Genomic DNA, 13,974 nt, shown 5'->3' on the forward strand with positions numbered 1-13,974 from the left:
ATTCAGCTGTCAGCCCCAAAAGACCAAAGGGCTGCTCACCTCCCAAAATCCCCATGAGATGAGGGTTTCACCCACCCACGTGTGTGTCTCACACCTGCAGAGCTGGAGAGCTGCTCCGTGCACCCAAAGCACGGGCAGCACCAAGTAAACCAACTGCAATTTTAGAGACTGTGTCACCATATAGGTGATCCAAATGATCCATGAGAAAAGGCTGGCATGGCTGGGACACTTGGGAGAAGACAGAGTGGACAACCAAAGGATTGGTGCCCCCAAGTGCCTTGGAATGTCTGCAGGATACTTGGGAAGCCTCTGTCATATCCGTGCTAAGGGATGCTGGTCTGGAGCAGATGCTAAGAGCACTCAGGGATTCATATTTGGGATAAATCTGGACAGCAGAGTCTTGGGGATCTTTGCCAGGACCTGTAAGATGTAAAGAAAGAAGGAGGAAGGTGTTTCATGGAGATCTGCTGTATCTTGGAGTGACATTTGAGGGCTGAATTAAGGAGCATGGGTCAGTTACCAGCTGCCACATTGCTCATTCCCCACTTTTTCTCACCCATCTTCAAAAATGGAGGCAGAGAACTGACCTGATCCCTGAAAATCAGGCTCCACAGAAGCACCTACAGTTCCTGGCCACAGTTCAGGTGAGAGATGCAGGCTGAGACATGGGCAGGTGAGACAGAAATGCCAAACAGGCACTGTCATGAGAGATGTGCAACACATGGCAGGCACCAGCCTCTCTCTCTCTCTCTCTCTCTCTCTCTTTCTCTCTCTCTCTTTCTCTCTCTCTAGCAAATCACCCTGCCCTGCCCAGCATTTTCTAGCTCCTCCATTTCAGCCACTTGCTGCCTGAGCAGCTAAAATGACTGTCTCAGCCAGAAATGTGATTTTTTTTCCTTTTTTTTTTCCCCTTTAAATCTATATTCATCCAAGTCCAGCTGCACAGAAAAAGGCACATGCAGGAGAATGCAAGCATTATCTAATACATAAAAGATGGATGCAGAGAGGAAGAGAATTAAGCTGTTCTTCATGCCCAGCATGGCATGATAAGAAGTAATGGGTGTGAACTGCAGGTGGGAGTTTTAGACTAGACATTAGAAATGGCTTCTTTTACCACTAGGCATAATAAGGACTTGAATAGATTGCTTGAGGAGGCTGCAAAAGACTTCAAAAACAGGTTAGACAAACATTTATCAGGAATCATATTGGTATGATTCATGTTTGCAGACTGGAGCAAGGAATGGATTGTTTAAAGTTCTGTTGTCCTGTGATTTTTTTGATCCAAAGATGCCTAATGATTTTTTTTTTTTTTTTTTTTTTTTTTTTTTTTTTTTTTTTTTGCTAGGGATTGGTCTTAAACAAATCTCACAATCTTAAAAACCTGCCAGCAAAATAATAAAAAATAATAAGGACTTCTTAAAAAATAAACATTATTCCAATGCCTTCTCTTAGTCTAAAAGCCCTCCCACTCTGCCACACATTCAACTAGAAAGCTGAATAGAGTCAGTAAAATACTGAAAGCATTAGCAGCATTGCTAACACTGTGGCAATAATACAGCAAGTGATCTGAAATCCCCATTTCTTTTGACCAACTTCTTGCCACTTGCACCTTTCTGTCCTTCTTGGCACCCTTACACAATACACAATTTTCTAAATTACTTGAGCTTTTCTGCACACTTTCATTACCATAGCAGGTGCAGTTATTTAGACCATTAATGTCCTAGCAGTAGTGGAAGCTGGGAGTGACCCCACTGCAAATTAACAGTTCAGACACAAGAGGTGAATGGTGCTTTAAAATACAGCTGGAAATTTTCCACTGTACCCAAACAGGACTCGGTCCAAGGTCCTTGTCCCAAAGCTGCTCTCTTAACACAAGTCACTTGAGTTGGAGGAGAAAAGCATTACAGATTAATTCTGGTTTGTGCAGAAAAGAGGCTCTTTTCTTCCAGCTGAAGTTAAAAGCTGCCAGCAAACATCAGCGACCTATTTGGAAATTTTGGACTGACTCCTCATGTGATTTGACCATGGACTTTTTCTCCACTTTCTATTGTATTATTTCTATGAAGTCAGTCACCAAAAGCTTCTCTGAGTCAAATTCATTCTTTCTGCTCTTTCTCTTCACACTGCTGTGCCACTATTTGTCTTTCCTTTCCCATTCCCATCACTTCTCAGCAATAATTTCCCTTCCAATAGTTTGAAAGACTGATGCCAACATTAAGAATAAATGTACAGGGGGAGGGAGGGAAATCCCCCCTATTCAACCTTTTCTGTCCCTTTTACCTTTCCATTTTGTCTCCTCTTTCTAAACTGTAAGCTTGCAGGGGCATGGAAAGACTTAAATTCAAACTAAATATCTACAAAAGTCTAAATATCTACTAAATATCTACTTTGCCTGGGTCTGCTGGGATTACTGGGACATGGACATTAAAACATTGCATTTATGTGCTGTAAATAATGCAATGTAGTGTAATGTCAGGCTGTGGCTGCTATTGCATACCTCAGGAATCAGAGGGAATAATCGAGGCATTCTTCTTGAAATATTACAAAAATTTATGAAAAAAAAAGGAGATGCCAAAAAAGGACAGTGTGATAAAACATACTGAGAATGTGCTGGTCACATGTCAAACCACAGTGACAATTCCTGAATACAGAACTGGCCACAGAGTGGGGTCCCACAGCGTGTTTGGCAATTGCATCACCTGTGCTACACATTCTCAATAACTTTGGTTGAACTGCCTGAATTATTACTCATGTAACCCTATAGTTAAATGCAGGATATGGCTGCACAGCTCAGCACAGCACTCCTACCAAGTAACTCCCAAACAAGATGCTGCAGAGGTGTGTCACCAGGGTGCTCCACCCTGTAATGAGCACAGTTGGGAAGGAGGGCTGAGGTGGGACCTGCACCTTCCACAGCCCCAGCCCACAGCCCAGTGTCCCTCTGGGCATGGCAATGAGGAACAGGACAATGGTTAGATCCATCTCTCTTCAAAGACTCCAAGAAACAGCCTTCTGCTGTCTGGGTAGCACAAATGGATATAAAGATAAGATCTGCTTCTCTTTTAACTGAGAGATCTCTCTAAGATTCCAGTCCTTCTTGTTCACAACCACCCAAATTGCTCTTCTTCTGCAGAGCTAAAATGATGGCAATGTGATCAGAAGTCACAGCAAACTGAGTGTTACATTATTATTGATTAATTACATCATTAAGCACATTCTAATTTGTTTCAGTGGAACCTATGTGGCCCGACACAGCTAAGAATCACAAAAAATGTGCACTGAAGCCAATAGAGCTTACACACAGGTGTAAGCCAGTGTTAAAACAATGTAAATCTCATCTGGGTAAACAAACAACAGCCTCAATATGTCATCTACCTGAATTCATTAAAATAGCACTCTATACCAAATATTACCTGGGCTAATCACCACAAGTCATACCCAGCGAACCTCAATTTAATATTCCTTGTTCTTGTTCCTCGTTTTGATGTTCCTTGTTCTTCCTCACAGAGAACTTCTGCAGTATAAAGAGAGCAGGATTAGGCCAAACAATTCCATGAGCTCATTAGCTGCACACCACAAACACAAACCAGACACGTGTAAGAATAAAGAGCCAGTTTGGCGAGATACCATGGTGCCAAGGCAGGTCAGTCAGGTTATAATAATTTTTAATTAACACTCTTCCAAGTTTCAGTGTTATTTATTTGCACACTGGTGTCACTCAGAACAGTCCTCTTTCCTCCCTGTGAAAACCTTGGAAGAAAACTGAAAGAAAAAATGTCAGCCTGATCTGGACAAACAGAAATCCAATGTAATGACAAATGAAAATTATATGTGAAGTTGAAAACTCTTAACAAAAACAACTTTAGAAATGAGAAGACTGACATCAGTCTGATATCCACTGATAAAGAAACAAAAAGCAGAAATCAGCATAGGTTGAACACCACAGAAGACATGATTTCTACTATTCTATTTTTGATTATGTTTATCCAAGCAGCAAAAATTCCCCATCTCAGAGGTTTTATATTGCCTTGCCCCTGAAAAAATGTTCCCTTTTGAAACATTGCTAGTGTTATTCCCTAAGGAATACAAAGGCCCAATGTAAAATTCAGCAGGTTGAGCATTCTAGACAGTTTCATTAAAAAGAAATTACTATTTTAATTATTTTTTGAAAATGCTTGATAGTGCAATAACTATGCAATATTATTCATCAAGGCTTGTTTCAAAAGCCAAGTCATGGAAACAGTTGTTGACAATATGAATCTGCCTCAATTTACTGTCTTCTAGTCAAAAAAATCCAGACTGAATATCCATAGAGTTTGTTTTACATATTAAATTATTTACAATTTAAATTAATGTTTATAGGTATTTGTGTTATACAGGTAAAATGATAAAAACCTTTAAAGGTGTTGAAAGACATAGCTAAAATTGCTATTCCTATGACAAACTTTTGATCATATAAGAAGTAGCATCATCTTATTATCTACTTAATATTTGCAAAATGTATTTAATTATCAATATTTTGTTAATATTGATAAAACACAAATATTTAATACATTATAAAAGCAAGATGTAGAGTAATATATTCATTCTGTGTAGAAGACAGATTAAGGGTGTTTTAGCATCAAATAACTCATAAGATTTCAGGGAAGTCATAATGTGTTCATACAAGATATTTTAGGATATCTGCATAGTAAAACTTTGCAGATATCCTAAAATGAAAAATGAAGTAGATGATCCTAAAAACAATGAAGTAGATGATCCTAATTCTCTTCTTAATGTTGAAATAATGCTATCAAAATATTGTTGAAGAAGGCATGCAAGTATGTGTTACGGGGCAATTGACCTTATAAAATATAAAAATTAATATGAAAAATGGGCTTAGTGAACAAAAGTGCCTATTTTAGAGTTTTGTTGAAAAGGCTTTATTTTCAAGATGGATTACTTGTCTTTCTTTATTTTTACAAAGAATGAGAGATGGTGGGGAGAGAAACTGCTGGCAGTTCTGTACACACAAAATGCTTACTGCACTTAATCAGGAAAGCTTTTTAAGCTTTCACCTTGCTTTTTGTTCATCTGATTATTACTTCCACAATAATTTTAACAGTGTGCATATTTTTAAAGTAACAAAACTAATTAAGCATCAGTGACTACCCTTTACTATCTAATGAACTGCACAGAGGCTCTAGTTAGGCCCAAGGACACATACCCTGAAGAACAGGGACACACACAGGACACATGCCCTGAAGAACAGGGACACACACAGGACACATGCCCTGAAGAATCAGGAGGATGGAGAGCCCTGGGAGCAGCTTCAAGAGAAGATGTGGTAGGTCTAGACCCTCAGAGATCCCCAAAGGTCATCCTGGATCCTTCCTGACATCCCTGGGGACCTTCTGCTCCTTCAGGTGACCTGTCAATACTGGCCTGAACACCCCTGGCTGGTTTCCTCCCACAGCTGGGTCTTAGGAGCCATGATGACCTTGGGGACAGATGATGACAGATCACCAAGAAGGGATGTGATGGTACAGCTCCAAAATCCACAGCCTGGCTCCCAGTAACATGGGAGCAAGTGCTCCACTGCCACAGCTCACTGAGGGTGTCAGTGGCACACTGACATCCCACAGCCAATGTGACACTGTTTGAATTTCCAAATTTACAACCACAGTGGTAGAATGTAGGCCAGAATTCACCTCTTTCAACTCTACTCACCTACAAGTGAGTGATGTGCTCTAACCTCGCTGGGCTGGGCTCCTGCAGTGTCACACATCCCATCCCATGATAAGGATCTGGGATGAATCACCTTTGTGGCTGCCTCCACCTCTCCAGAGGAAGCCTAGGAAAAGAGCTAGGCCAACTGCTTAACTCAGAGATGTACAAAGTCAGGCTAGATTAATGCCATGAACTCTGGTTTTCAAAAAGAAAGTTCCATCAAGGTTTTCCTGCTAACACTGTTGTTACAATAACAGCAAAGCAGATTTATCAAGCAGATTTATTTATTTATTACCTACTTTGCATTTGTGTCAATGCTCCTGGCAAAATGAAATTAGTTCTGTTCAGCTGTGTCTTTGGCACTGCACATCCTTGGCAGAGGCCTCCTAACAACACATGGATATTCTTTTAGCTTCAGGGAGAGGAGTCTTTGTCTTTCAGGACAGAGAGCTTGAGCTCACTTCAGGATGCATTTGTGAGGCTTTGAAGGCCATGGTGTGCAATATAATTAGTTACTCAGAGGTGACAGATTTGTTATAGACTATAAAACCAGGTTCCAACTGTGAAAATGCAGTAAACAGTGCTGCCCACAGAAGTATGTCTATGCATGCACTGAAATATTTAAAAGACCCAGCCTCTGATGCTAATTTTACAAAACTCCCCTTTCCTCCTTCCAGCTGGAACTCCTTCCCACCATGTATCCCAGCACTGGCAGTATCCAGCAGGACACACTCCTCTCTCAGACAGGGTGCTCTGAGGAAGGGCTATTAAATCAGAGTTACTGACAAAAAAGGTGTTGGTATTTATAGAAAATGAGGGACTCCCTCAGAAATTCTGCAGATGGAATTGTGCCTATTGTATCAATGTGTCCTGCTGGATAAAAATAGGAATGACAATATCTAGGGTGTCCTGCCCATCAGTCCAACTGGTGATGAGTAATGCAGCCAAATGAACATCAGTAAATCCTACCTTCCACACCATGCTTCACAAACCCTCTTGGCACTCTTCTTTAACAGAGAGGCCACAAAAGCATAAAGGTTTAATCTGCATGTATTTGAAATTATTATATCATTTATGAGGCAAAGAATCAAATAAGGTATATTAGTAGCTCCAAATACATCTCAGTAAAAAATTATCTCTTGTATCCTCTTCAGAAAACCCCCAAGTGTTACAGAAAATTTGGTGAATGTTACAGTTTTAATAGGAGAAACCAGGTTGGTTTAGTACAAAAGACCCAAATATATTTGTCAAAGACAAAAAAAACTGAACTTCCTGATACTAAGGGCCTTGGGAAAAGGATCTGAAGAAACTCTTCTGGAAATTAAAATGTGATGTTTAAAAGTTATTGGATCACATGGATTTAACATCTCACTGAGGTGTTAGCCTCAGACAGAACTTGGGTCTTGCATGAGCATCCTCCTGAAAGCCTGATTGATCAGTCTTCAGTACCATGAAATGCTGTTGCCCACTCCTGCATCTCAGGCCAGTGTAGTTCTGGAACAACACCCTCTTTCAAGTGTGCAGAAAAAGTGTTTTTGTCATGGACTAGTGCTGGTGCCTTAGTTTCTTTATCAGAGTAGGTATTTGAAACTTCCTGAGGTCTTATGTCTGAGGGTAAGAGCCAGAGCTGATGTACCAGAAAACATTAGATGAAGTGGTGAAGACTTTTTACTACATAAATGTGTGGAGCCACACAAAGGAATCTTTTCTCTAATTTTGTGGCTCTTTATTTCTGATGTAAATAATATGCACCAACAAGAGAGGAGGAGCTTGTACAGGAAGTTGTATTTTAAGTTAAGGTACAGTAACAAGAAAAAGTAATGATTTCCCTTAAAATAAGGGGCACTTAAATGACATTTTTGTGACACTAGCCTTTAATCCCTTGCCCAAAGTAAGGAGGGTCTGGTTCACTTGCTTTTTTAAACACAGACTTGGAACACCATACATTTCTGATTAAGAAGGGGAAAAAATTAGTAAGTAATCCCAGGGCTCCAAGGAGCTATTCACAAGCCCAATGTTAAGATGTAATCTTCTGGTGATTACGTAATAGTTTCCCCTCTGCCCATTCCAGAGTGGATATGAGATACTGCAGTCTGCATGCCTGGTCTTGAATGTTCAGTTCCAGGTGTGAGAGCTCATTGCAGCTGCCTAGAGCAAGGCCAAGTGTACATGTCATTCTGGGAGAGACAGCTCCTAATTCCAAGGATAGGCAATAGAAAGTGGTGTGCCACCCCACTCTGGGTTAGGCTCTAGGAGCTTTGTGGGACTTGGCAGACACAATTAACAAGGCTGAAATAACAATTGCCCTGAGAGCCAGCACAAAATAAAAGGCAGGGGAGCAGCCCTCAAGTAGGAAAAGTAAAATAACTGCAAGAACAGCAGGACAAATCTAATCTCACACAAAAACACCAATAACCCATCTGAGACCTGGACATGAAATCGACACGCTGATATTAAGGAGCACAGACCACAAGAAACAAGAAGCTTGGAATCCTCCATGGAATAAAGTCAGTGATTGGCTTTTCTGTGGAATATCTGCCAGCTCCTGCTGCACACAGTGATCAGAAGGGGATTTCATAAGTGTTAGAGTGAGCAATTACAGCTACCAAGATGTGGAGAAAAGAAAAAGAAAAATCCAAGTACGCTGTTATTCTGTCCAGCGCAATCCACTGCAGCACTGACATGGTGGCCTGCTGTCTTTTCAAATCCTGGCCACACCTGACTCCCAAATATATCTGAAAATGCCTGATACCTCACAGGATACACAGACAGATTTTGCAAGGTGATATCTAGAACAGTCCCAGACAGATAAATCCTGCATGCAAAGCAAGTCTGACATGTCAGACTCACAGCATATGCAATATTGTCTTGCTCAGAGAAGTTGCACAGTAAGTACCAACCTGGCAGCACACCTTTGCACGTGCATGTTTAATTTGTCCTTACAGAGAAGTCTGAGCTCTCCCAATACATCCTGCACATCCAGAGAACACCTATGGCAATGGAAATGCAGGGGAACCCATGCCAGGTGTGCTCTTCCTACGAGAAATTGCACTGACCATGCAATGACACGACACACCCTGCATTAAACAGGACGTTCTGTACCACATGGGATCCCTGGCTCTTTCTGACATTTATTTTTGTGACCACAGCATGCTGTGCTTACCCAGGAGAGGGCAGAGGTCAACATCAGTGTATGCACATGAATGTGGTGGACAGAAGACAGTGTGATTACCTAATATTTAATTAAGTTGCAATGATAGCACTACTGCCCTTATCCTCACTATGCAAGCTCAGCTACAAAGCAACAGGATGGCTGTACTGAAGCTTTGAGATCTAATATCAGTAACCCCTGAGACATGACAATTATCCAGTCACCAATACTGTTCCCCACCAATTCAAGGATAGTCTTGTAGAAAGTATATTTATAATCACAGCAAAATTAAAGTTGGGCTAGATACTTTAAAGGTTCAAACTCCTGCTCTCTCCACAGCTATCTTCAAAGATAATCTAGGTTGCTCAAAGCCTTTTCCTGTCTAGTTTTGTTTCCAAGGATGGAAAATACACAGCCACTCAGGGAAAATGTTCTGCTGCTTGACCACTCTCACTTTGAACTTTCATTTTCTTGCACACAATTGGAATATCTCTGGGTGCAGCTTCTCACTTTTATCTCTCATCCTGTTGGTGACTATCTCAGAGAAAAGCCTTGTGCCATCTTCCCTATAATTCTCTTTGGGAAGGTGCACGTTGTAATTAGATCCTGCTGTGGGCAAACGCACTTCCTCACACAGCGTGTGCTTCAGCCCCTCACAGCCTCTGCCGAACTGGCTGTTCCCAAACTGGACAGTGAATCCAGTGTGCCCTCACCAGTGCTGCACACAGAGCTCATGCCTGCTGGCTAGAGGTGTTGAAATCCCATGAGGAACTTCTTTTGTCCACCAGGACGGGCAGGCCCCTTTTCTGCTGGGCTGCTTCCAAGCCAGCTGGTTCTCAGCATCCTGCAGCCTGTCCCACATTCAGGACTTTGCCCGTCTCTGTTGACCAACTGGAGGCTCTCACTGGCCCTCTCCTGGAGCTTGGCAAGCCTGCTCTGACTGGTGGCCTCCTGTGCAGCAGCTGATCTCCCCAGCTTGGCAAGGGGAGCAGCTGGAAACTTGCTGAGGGTGCACTCTGTACCACCCCCTGCGTGGTGACCTTGTCAAACAAGACTCGCTCCAATACTGATCCCTCCAGACAAGACTTCAAACCTTCACAGCCTTCGAGCCTGGGGGTACAGCCAGTTTTTTCTGCCCACCCCACCCACATCTCCTCAGTTATAAGGCTATTGAGGAAAACCACCAAAAGCCCTCTTAAAAACAAGCTTCAATTACATCCTCTGCATTGTCCACGCTCACTAAGCCCAAAGTCAGTGACACTGGGTCAGACACAACTGAACTGAAATGTGTAACTTTAGCCTTTGTTCAGTCACCTGCAGTCTTTAAATGCCATGGACTTTCCAATGTCACAGGGGGTGAGCACAAAATAAAACTGGAGAGCTCCCTCAACACTCCAATAAGTGTGATGTGTCCCAGTGGACTTGTATATGCCCAGTTTGACAGAGTGGACTTTCTGTGGGGAGCCTCCCTCCCCTGCCCAAACCCTGCTGCCAGCCACAGAACCTTGGGAGATGGGAAAGGGTATTTTCCCAGCAAAGTTCAAGATGAAAGAGGTCTCTTCTTTTTCCTTGACCTTTATGGCCAGTTTAATCACCCAGTCCTGCAGCAGGCCCGCAGATTTGCTTGTCTTCCTTTGGCTGCCAATTCACCTGTAGGAGCTCTTTCTGTTCCCCTTCACATCCTTCAGTTGCAACTCCAGCCAGGTTTTGGCTTTCCATGTTCCACTCCTCCACTAAAATACTGACCATCCTCCTCTGCATGAAGTGATGAAGAATGTCACACCAGTGTAATCTTCTCACTACCTGCTGAATAGTTTCTAAAAATGCTGTTTAAGGAAGGTGCTTATCTCTCATCCTTATCTCATTTTTTGGAAGCGGCAAGCATATCCAGGTGCCTGTTTGAGCATTTATTTAGCTGGTACTGTGGAAAATGTGATTGTTCTAAATTGTTCTTTCTTCCTTTGTTCTTTGTTGTTAGTTGGTTTGTTTCCAGTAACCTCAAATTTAATGAAGAAGAAAAGAGAAAGTATACACACCTGATAGGGAATCAAACAATTCATTACCTTCAGCATTCAGCTTTGACTGCTAATCCATCTCTCGAGGATTTTCTCTAATATTTTGTAGTTATTACAGCTCTGCTGAAGCAGCCTCACATGGTTATTATCAAATAACCCAGGCCCTTAATGAGAGTTCCTTCCTATTATTCAGATCTGGACTATGTGCTCCATCCTCCTCTAAAAAAAAAAATGGAAGAGAAAAAAAAAGTAAAGAAAAAAGACCTAAATTAGCCAAAGTTTATTAGTTCTAGCCAGCTCATAAACAATAAATTCAAGGGTTGTTTTTTTCTGACTTTCCAGATCTAGAAAATAGAAGTGTTCCTTGCTTCTCAAGCACCTGTGTTTAGTCTAGAATGTCCCAAGACAGGTTTCTTACACTTAGAGTAACACTAATTCAAAATATTCTACATTGGTAATTTCATTTGTTGTTTTTGGCAGGGAGTGATTGCTCTCCTCAGTTTTCTAAAACATCACAATAAATAAGAAGTATTTCTGCAACATTTTTTCTATTAAAGATGTGGAACTATACAATAGGAAGTTGTCTGAATTACAACATAGTCAGAATTGTACATATTCTGCACAGTTGTGTATTGTAACTGCTTCAGTAACATGGCTTGTACCACAACTGTATTTAAGGTTGCCAAAATTTCTCTTCAAAATTCCTCTTCTAGAGTTTATAAGTTTGTCATTTTTATAGTCGAATTGGTGCATTAATTCTCTACTTTTGGGAAACTTTAAAGATGCCTGAATAGGATGAACTCATACTTCTCTTATTGTAATAGAGTCATCTGTCACAAGTGAGACATGGTTTGTATTTACCAGTTGATTCTCTAATTGCTCAAAAAGCTGCACACTTATTTGGATTATTAAATTTGCCCTCTCTCATCTGGCTGCAGAATAGAATCAGATCCAAATCAGGGCTTAGCTGATGAAAAACTGACAAAGCATGGTGCCATTACCCCTCTCACAATTCTCTTTTTTCTGTGACTGTGCCAGCCCCAGGTCTGTCTTCCAAGATCCCCTCCTGGTGACTGCAGAAAGTCTAGGAGAAGTAAAAACCATCTCTATGAGTAGGAAAGGCACAGGTGACAAAGGACAACAGGAGCAGACAGTGGGAAGGGGTTTTTGCCCTCCCCTTCCCCTGGACGCTGAGGCACAGGGCAGGAAAAGAATGATGAGCAACTTTACCTTCCTGAAAACCTAGTCTTGATCTTTAAAGTTCACTTTTAGGTGCCTTCACAGGGTCTGTGCTGCTCTCTGCAACTGTTCCTGTCATCTTTACCCAAGTCTTTGAATTATGGATGCAGTGATGGCATCTGGGGAAGACCAAGAAAGAACTCAAGAATGCTGAAAACACAGAACAATGGAAATGAGAGTATACACAGCAGTCAAGTGACTAAAACACAAGCCTTGTGTTCTCCAGCAATGATTGGTAAGCTAAAAACACAAAATCAACATTCCCCTCTCTGGAAGACTGATGTAGAATTTAACCCTACAGCCACACCTGGACAGAGGTCAGGGACAAAGCCCTTTCCAACCTCTCCCTCTGATGTAAGAGTGCTTTAGCTGTTATCAGCCAAATATCTTCTGCAGCCTCTTAACAGGGCCAAGGTATCCACTTCAGCTGGCCAGGCCTCCATGAGGTCTCATCTCCTTCTCTGGTTTCACTCCTTTCATGCATTTTGTCCCTCCATGGAGTTCTCCACTGGTCTTGGGCCTCTGGTTTCCCCCAGCTGGACTTTTTCAAAGTTCCACTCAAAACAAAGCACTGTTGCTCAAACTTACTAGTTTAACCTAAGCCAGTACTCCTAAAACCTCAGCTTCTGAAGGGGAAGATATTCAGATATTAACTTGAGCTTTCAATAAGGAAAAAAGAGTTTTGTTATTTCCCTTTGGGTTTTGGAGAAAAGTTCGAGCATACCAAAGATAAAAATTCTAGGCTCTAAACCAAATAACATAAAACATATTATTTCAAGATGCTATTTTTAAAGACTGAGATTTCACTCATCTCATGACTTTTGACCAGAGGCTTGGCTCAGGATTTGAGTTTGCCTTCCACCACACGGGAGGGTTAGCAGAGAGAGACCACAGGGCAGAGACGGAGACCCTTAAAATTCCCATTGTCTTCTGACATCCTGTCCTGACAAATGTGCCCTGACTCTCAACATTCCTGGAAGATCTACACCAAAACTGCTGTAGATTTCCCCACTTTTTCCATGTCAACCATGCAACAACTACAAGAGACAAGACCGTCAGCAGGCCTGAAACCTTCCAGTAACCAACCTGTGCAACACCAGGATACAACTTCATGAAGCATTTTCCTTTTTTACAAACCTCCAAATGCGGAATTATAGGATCAGGGTTGGAAAGGACCTTAAAGACCATCCCGTTGGGCTGGGACACCTTTCACTAGACCAGCTTGCTCAAAGCCCCATCCAACCTGCCTTTGAACACCACCAGGGTTGGGGCATCCCTGGCCAACCCGTCATCGCTCTCACATAAAAGCATTTCTTCCACACACCCAACCTAATTTCCCCCCGTTTCAGTTTGCACTCATTTCTCCCTGTCCAAATTGCACCAGAAAACCACCTGAGGCCGGAAATTACCCGGTCACCTCCACAGTGTCCCAGGGACGCCCGGTCCCACCGGGTCACCTCGGGGCAGCCACAGCACCTCATGCGGGACCACCCTCGCCCCTCACGCAGGGGACATACAGGGCATATACAGGGGACACACCGGGCACATACAGGGCACATACAGGGCATACACCGGGCACATGCCCGGGACCCCCGGCAGCCCCTCGGGCACGACGCCCGCAGCCCCCACAGGCGCCGCCGCGGGACCCCGCGCGGGCGGGCGGGCGGTGCCGTTGGGGCGTCCCCGTCCCCGCCGGGGGCCGCCCCGCCGCCGCCCCCCGGCAGCCGTGGGGCCGTGCCCACCGCGGCCCCGGGCGGCGGAAGTGTGTGTAGGGGGCAGTGCAGGAATTTCCTGTGACGTCCCGGCCCGGACTCCATTAGGTGCAGCTGGGCTGAGAGGAGACAAACCCGGCGGGCAGCG

The sequence above is a fragment of the Ammospiza caudacuta genome, chromosome 3 (genome assembly GCF_027887145.1).
Source record: "Ammospiza caudacuta isolate bAmmCau1 chromosome 3, bAmmCau1.pri, whole genome shotgun sequence".
Lineage (NCBI taxonomy): Eukaryota > Metazoa > Chordata > Aves > Passeriformes > Passerellidae > Ammospiza > Ammospiza caudacuta.